This window comes from Elephantulus edwardii, unplaced genomic scaffold, assembly GCF_000299155.1.
Source record: "Elephantulus edwardii isolate Elephantulus edwardi_28Jun2011 unplaced genomic scaffold, EleEdw1.0 scaffold00070, whole genome shotgun sequence".
NCBI classification, from domain to species: domain Eukaryota; kingdom Metazoa; phylum Chordata; class Mammalia; order Macroscelidea; family Macroscelididae; genus Elephantulus; species Elephantulus edwardii.
This window is the reverse complement of record NW_006399820.1, coordinates 4,278,969-4,287,457: the sequence shown is the minus strand read 5'-3', so window position 1 is coordinate 4,287,457 and position 8,489 is coordinate 4,278,969.

Sequence of the window (8,489 nt, the reverse complement as noted above, 5' to 3'; positions counted from 1 at the left end):
ATTGGTCCAGTGGTGAGAATCTTTGTCTTCTTGACATTGAGCCTCAGTCCATACTGAAGGCTGCAGTCCTTGACCCTCTGCAGCAAGTGCATGAGGTCTTCCTCAGTCTCAGCAAGCAGGGTTGTAGCATTTACATAATGCAGATTGTTAATGGGTTTCCACCAATTCTGACGCCACACTTCTCATAGAGCCCACCCTCTCAGATAATCTTCTCTGCATACAGGTTGAAAAGGTATGGAGATAGGACACATCTGATATAATTGTGAAACCTGATTAGTTATTAAGACCACCAGGGACCTTTGAAAAAGTTCTTTCTGCTCTAATCTGAATTATAAAATCAATACATCAAATGTTGCTATTGTTCTTTTTGTTGTTAGGTGTCATCAAGCTGACTGTAAATCATAGTAACCCTTTGAAAAAGATTTTGAAACCTTTCCGTATCCTTCACAATCTACCATACTCAAGACCATTCTTATAGTTAAATCATTTTATTGAGGGTCTTCCTCTCTTTTGCTGATTTTCTACTGTTTCCAAGTATTTTGTCTTTTTATAGCAACTGGTACCTCCTGGCAGCATGGCCAAAGTATGTCAGACAAATTTTAACCATCTTTACCTTTCAGGAGCACCTTACATACCACACTTACCACAACACAAATGTGTTTGTTCTTTAGACATTCAATACTCTGTGGATACAACAATTCAAATGTATCAATTCTTTGGTCTTTCTTCTTCATTATCCAACCTGCACATGCACATGGAAGAATTGGAAGTCCTACAGCTTGTATCAGACATATCTAGTACTTAAACTAATATCCTTGCTCTTGAGAACTTTAAAGAGTTTCTTGACAGCATATTTGCCCAATACAACACATCTTTGATTTCCTGACTGCTGCTACTGTGAGTGCTCATTATGGATCCAAGTAAAACAAAATCTTTGACAACTTCAATTTTTTCTACATCTACTAAGGTATTGCTTTTTGGTGCAATTGTGAGAATTTTTATTTTCTCATTGTTAAAGTATAATCTATATTGAAGTCTTTGATCTTCCTTGAAAAGTTTTTGATCTTCACAAAGAACTTCAAGTCTTCACTTTTCTGCAAGTATACATTATCTGTTGTTGTTAAGTGCCATTGAGTTGTAAATGACTCAAAGCGACTCTATGAATGAAAGACCTGAAACACTTGTATAACTTTCTCATTTCTCTTAGTTCATTGAGTTTGCGGAAGCAAGCTATTTTGGAAGTGGATGCCACTCCTGCTTCCAAGCTTGTTTTAATCAAAGAGCTCCACCAAACTCTGTTCACCAAGAGTAACAATTATTGTGTTTGACATATCAGTGTCACAGCATTTAGCATAACAGCAACCACTAATTACCTCTGTACAGCAAATGGACAGACCAGTGCTATACCACTTAGGAAAATGTTTGACCAAAAACAATTAAAACCAGGTCTGAGGGGGTACCAACAAATAAACTTCAAAGGAATTCTCTATGTGACTCTTTTGATAAATTGAGTTTTAATACTATTTTAATAACACATTTTAATAATTTCAGAGTTATAGACTTCTCAGAAACAATTGTTCTAAAATATTTGCTTTAGTCCATATTACTTCAACATTTTTATAGACACACTTTTTACCATCAATATGCATTGTTTTATGTCCTTATGCCTGCTCAATAAATTTCATTCTGATTTATTATTAACCATGATACAGGAAATTATGTTAAATAAGTATGTCTTACTGAGGGTTAAATGCCATTAGTAAGACTAGATCTGTATTTAAATCTTCACTAATTTCATTCTATCTATGATTGGCCTTGCCTTCTTGAAAAGAGATTATGTCCTTTGCCAATGACATCTATTAGCTCATTTAACTGTAATTTATGTGGCTGTTATGTACCTTTGAGTTAGAATCAACTCATAATTTACACACAAGTCGGTATTCAGAGGCTATAAGAGCCACAGAAGAGATTATCTATCTTTCTTTTGTGGAGTGGCTGGTAGTTTTGAAGCATGTACTTTTGCATTGGAAGTGTAACTCCTTACCTCTAAGCCACCAGAATTCTCTATGTGTTATACACATACATATCTATTCACACTTTCATCTGGTATGGTTGAATATAAATAGAGAGAAAGAAAAAGCTGTTAAGGTTTGACTTGCATGGGACTTGCATGGCACTAAAACGTGTTAAAATCCAAGGCCCTATTTTTTTTAAATATAACTTGTTTAGAAATAGTTTTCATTATTAGATTAATGAGATCATAACCAATGTGGGGTAAGTGCTAAAATTTATTACTGCTGAGCTTTATTTAAAACAGTAGGTTAGGTCAGAGACATGGGCACAATGCTAGAAACAGAAACCATGTGAGCATCTCCAAATCCCAAGAAACACTGATGTAGAAAGAATTAATAGGACGGAAACCTTTAATCAGATTTTTAGCTTCCTGAACTGGGGGTTATGTGTGGGAGGGAGGAGAATTGTTCTTTAAAACCACTTACTTATGTTTGTGGACACCTCTACTAGGAAATCAACACAATCATATATACAAAAGGGAGCTGTTGGTCTTCCTTTTATAGTACATAGTAACAATAACATATTTAATACCCATTGACATCAAGTTCATTTTGACCAAGCATAATCTTTACACAGGAGAATGTTCATCTTGCTATTGTAGAGATCTTGGTGTGTTCAAATCTCTAACCTTTCATCTATCAGTGCAACACTTAACATACTACTCTGAGAAAGTTGCTGATAGTATGAGTCTAAAAATGCAAACTCACTAATATCAAATTGGAACTGACTCTTAGTTAACAATTCTTTGGTTTTTCAAGGCTGTAAATCACAAGAGGAATATTGCCCATTTTTCTCCCATGAAACTGCTGGTGGACTCCAATGAGAGAGAGGCTGCCTTTGAACCATTAAAGAGCAGTGGTTACCATAAATTGGAACTGCCTCGATAGCAATTAACAATAACATATTTAAAGAAAACTATATATACTCTGTGGAAGTTGAGATTCTAAATATATAAAGTAGATATATTTTAAAAATGAGGAACTGTATCAGTAGTGATGTGTTCAATGAATTATTTCTTACAGAAATTTGTAAGGAAAAACAGAAAACCGATCTCCTTATCAAAAATAGCTTTAAGTCAGCAGCTCTAGTCACAAGGGCAATATTTCTTACTTCACGTAGGACTACTGTTGCCCACAGTCCCCAACCACATTTGCACCACAAATTGCTCTCCAAAAGTAATAACATAGAAGACAAACATTATTCATTTGAACTTAAAGTCTACTGGGGACTTGCAGGAGCTTAGATGTTGTAGCCTGCAGCAGACAAGATAAGAAATACCTCAATAAAGATACACTCTCAGGACTGTTCCTCCTTTCTCCATGAGAAAGGATTATGTGAAATAAAATCTAAAAATAATTTAACATATTCTTTTTATATTCAAAGGCAGATGCTCAAAGTAGATGACCTCTTTTTTATTTTTTTCATACAAATGTGCTAATTAGAGATTGTATCAGAATAGATATCCTGTCCATGCCTTTTGATGGAAAGAGAACAGTTTCGGTGTGAGACAGAATTGCTCTCAAACTGTAGGTCTTTCACTGACTTCCTGTGTAACTCAAGGGAAGGTCTAACTGGGGTATTGTTCACATGCAAAATAGGGAGTTATTATGAGAATTATATTTGATAATGTAAAACTGATATACGTTATCTAATGCAAAGTAGACACTTAGCAAATATAAGAGTTTTTCCAATGTCTTCTGCTTGTTATTCTTAACTAGAATTCAGAATTTACTGTTAAGCATATGTCTTGATGTGTTCTTGAATCTCAAAAATCATAAAATCACTACATTTCTCTAAATTTCATAAAATTTGTGCAATCAGTCCTAAAAGCAAAATTTCAAATTGTTGTTGCTACTGTTATGTGCCATCGAATCTCTTGTGACTCATTGCAAACCTATATACAACAAGCCTAAACCCTGTTCTGTCCTGTGCCAATCTCACTGTCTCCGACACCACCATTCCAATTACCCCAGTCACTGAATCAATCCACCTCATAGAGGGTCTTCCTCTCCTGTGCTGTTCCTCCACCCTGCCAAGCATGATGTCCCTCTCCAAGGAGTGGTCCCTCCTTGCAACATATCCAAAGTATATCAGATGAAGCCTCAGAATCCTTGCCTCTAATGAGCAGCCCAGTTTAACCCTCTCCAGGGTGAATTTGTTTTCTTAGCAGTCCGTGGTACATTCAATACTTGTCTCCAGCACCATAGGTCAAAGGCATCAGTTTTCCTTCTATCCTCCCTAGTCATTGTCCAACTCTCTGACACATAACAACTGATTGCAAAGATGATGGCTTGTATCAGATGCACCTTAGTCTCCAGAGTGACACTATTGCTCTTCAGTAGTTAGGAAAGGTCCCTAAGAGACATTCCTATCACAATACATCTTTTAAGTGCCTGGCTGCTGGTACCAACAGTGTTGATTGTTGAACCAAGCAGACTATAGTTAACAATCCAATCTCTTCGTCATCCATCCTGATGCTGCCAATTGGTCCAGTGGTGAGAATCTTTGACTTCTTGATATTGAGCCTCAATCCATATTAAAGGCTGCAGTCCTTGACCCTCTGCAGCAAGCGCTTCAGGTCCTCCTCAGTTTTAGCAAGCAGGGTTGTGTCATCTGCATATAAATGCTTATGTTTTAAATATACTCTTTTCTAACCTCAGTAAAAGATGTCACTGAATCTTTAAATTGTTTTCATTGTTGTTTCCCCTCTACTTAAACTTTGAGCTCCTTGAGACAGATTTATGTCCTTCTCATCATTGATTTATCATTATAGGATCTATCCTAAAGTACAATGTTCTGAGTGATAGAATACTGTGCATACACATACCAGGAAGACCTGTTAATACAACTCTTTTGAAAATATATGTAGCAACAGCTAAAGCCAAAGAGGAAACTCAGGTTTTCTACAAAATTTTGCAGTCCAAAAATCAATCAAACATGTAATTAAGATGCATTAAAAACAATTAGTGATTGGAATGCAAAACTTAGAAACAATAAGGAAGGAAGGATAATCAGAAAGTATGATCTTGGTGATATAAATGAGGATGGACGTAGAATAGTTGCATTCAGTGATTTATTCATCTCAAACATCTTTTTTAAAAAAAACCAAAAACCAATAAAACCAAAACACAAAAGGTGACCTTGAACATAGACCACATTTTACGTACTACATGAGAATCAAATTGATTGCATCTTTGGAGAAATTATTGGAGACGCTCTGATCGGCAGTCAAAACCAGACCAGGTGTTAGTCAGACCAGCAATTATTTAAGTGCAAGTTCAAATTGAAGCTGAAGAAAGTGGAAACAGTCCAACAGTAATCAAAATATTATTTTTGATCTTTCCCACTTGAATTCAGAAATAATTTCCAAAATAGATTAGAGGTACTGAACACTAATGATAGAACCAGATGATAACATCCATAAAGAGAGCAAAAATTTCTTACAAAGATGTAAGAGAAAGAAAAGACCAAAATGGATAGCAGAAGACTCTTGAAAACTGCACTAGAGCATGGAGAAACCAAAACAAAGGGGGGAAATGCATAAGCAAAAGAGATGAACAGATGATTTCAAAGGGTAATTCAAGACAAAGCAAAATATTGTAACAGAATATACAATGAATTTTAGCTGAAGAATAAAGAAGGAAGGCCTAGGTCATTATTTCTCAAGTTAGAAGAAATTAAAAACAAATGCAAACCTCAAGGTAAAATACTGAGTGAGATATATTACAGACAAAATCTTGAGTATTCCAGGAAGCATGAAAATAAGATGGAAGGAATACACAGAGTCACTGCATAAAAAAAAAATTGACCGACACTGAAAAATTTCAGGAAGTACCATGGGAACAATAGCCAATGGTAATGAAGGAAGAAAATGAAGCTGCATTGAAGGGAAAAAAATAAGGTCACAGGAATCAATGCGATACCAATTGATAGGTTTCAAGTAACAGATGCAGTCTTGGACAAACTCACCAGTTTATGCTAGGACATTTGAAAGACAGCTACTTGGCCAACTGACTGGAAGAGTTCCATGTTTTTGCCCATTCCTCTAGCAGAGTATGGAAATTATTGAACAATGTGAATATAAGCAAAATATTGTTAAATATAACCCCAAAGTAGTGAGAAAAATACACTGAGAGAGAGAACCACCATCAGAAGTTCTGATTTTAGAAGAGACTGTGGAACCTGGGTTATTGTCGCTGATGTCAGATACTGGTTTAAAGAAGATAACACCAGAAGAATTCTATTTGTATTTTATTGACCATGTAAAGGCATATGACTTTGTGGCTCATAGCACATTATGGTTAACATTGAGAAAGATGGGAATCCTGGAACACTTAATAATACTCACACGAAACCTAGACTTAGACCAAGAAGCTGTTTGAACATAGCAAAGGAGTTGAAAATCAGGAAAATTGTGTGTCATGGTTTCATTCTTTCTCTATACCCATTTAATCCATATGCAGAACAAATCATTCAAAAAGGTGAACTCTATAAAGAAGAATGTAGCATAAATGTCAGAGGAAGACTCATTAGCAATCTGTGTTATGAAGATGACACAACCTTTCTTGTGGAAAGTGAGGAGGACTTCAGACACTTACTACAGATCATCAAAGATGATAGCTTTCAATAAGGATTTCATCACAAGAAGACAAAAATCCTCACTGGACTGATAAGGAACATCATGTTAGATGTAGAGAAGTTTGAAGTTGTCATCTTAGAGCCACAATCAACACCTTTGGTAGCAACAGATTAAAGATTAGGGCACATTACATTGGGCAAGTCTGATGTTAGGGACCTCTCTAAACTATTAAGCAGCAATGATGTCAGTTTGAAGACTATAAGATACACCTGATTCAGGCTATGGTCTTTTCAATCATGTGCTGTGCATCTGAGAACTAGGTAATGAATAAGGATGACAGAAAAATAATTGTCACCTTTGAGCTGTGGTGGGAAAGAGTGCTGAATATCCACAGACTGCCAAAAGAACAAATAAGTATGTCTTGGAGAAACTGGGACCAGAGTGCTCCTTTGAGTCAAGGATGACAAAAGTTTGTATCACATGCTTTGGGGATGTTACTAGGAGAAGCTATTCCTTGGAGAGGCACATTATTCTTGGAAACAATGGAGTGCTGCTGTCACACAGTCCATAAGGAGTTACACAGATAACCCAAAGTGGAATCTCTCCAGAGACTGTGGAAGAAAGATAGTATGCCGATCACATTATAGAAAAAACTCTCATTGGAGCTACTTGCTGTGCATAACCATAATCACAACTATCTATGATCAACCGCTATCACCATTCTTGACACAGTCTTACTACTGCAATCATCATTACCATCACATAAGCAAGACAACTATCATCAGTATCAATAGATTCAATCAGGGTAGCTAGGAGTTGTTGTGTACTGTCAAGACAGAACCGACCCATAGGTGATCTTCCAGTGCATTTTCAGAGGTAGTTAATTGCATGGAAGATTGCCTATCCTTTTCCCTCCGAGCAGCTGGTGGATTCAAACAGCATGCCTTCAGGATTGTAATGCAGCTTCTTACCACTATGTCACCAGAGCTCCCTATAGCTAGGAGAATCTCCTAAAATTTCTTTGGCCTAAGAAACATTGGTTAAGTAGAATTGCTAAACAAAAATGTCCATATGAATTTGGTAATTTAGTCTCAAGCATAATCTGAGATTCTGTATATCTAAGAAGTAATAATTTGATGCTAATTCTGTTGGTTCGTGAGTAATATTTTGAGAACGATATATCTAGAAGATACTTAGAGATGTCTGCTGAAGAAATAGCATCCTGGAATGAACCAAAATCTTCAAGAAGTGATAATACGAATTAAAAACTGGGAAATGTAATTGAAAATTAAAGTAAAATTTAGACTTTTGAGAAAAGAAATGAGATTTTTCTCATAACGAAATTCTATTGGCAAACATATTTTACCATGAAATCCTCATATTATTAACATGAAATCCATAATAAATTATATTCTAGTATATAAATTTTCATTGCTTTTACAGGGATAAAAGAAAAAATATTCTACTTGCAACTTAATTTTTAAATTTTTTTATATATTCATATTATGTATATTTATATTTTTGTTAATAATATGAGGATTTCATGGTAAAATGTTTGCCAATAGAATTTTCAATTACATTTCCCAGAATATAAGAGCTCACTCAGAATTTCTCAAGCTGAAATACTTGAAAAACATCTTCAAGCTTCAAGTTGGCAATATTGAGAAATGCTATAGACAAAATTTTGAAAGATTATGGAGCCAGGAAGCATTTTAAAAAATGAGAGAATAATTTAAAAGCGATGTATGATAGGGTATTATGATTAAAGAGTCCACAATTAAGGTTGCATAGCGCAATGTACTTGGGCCGGTGAGAGGGGTGCAGGGGGATTATGTAC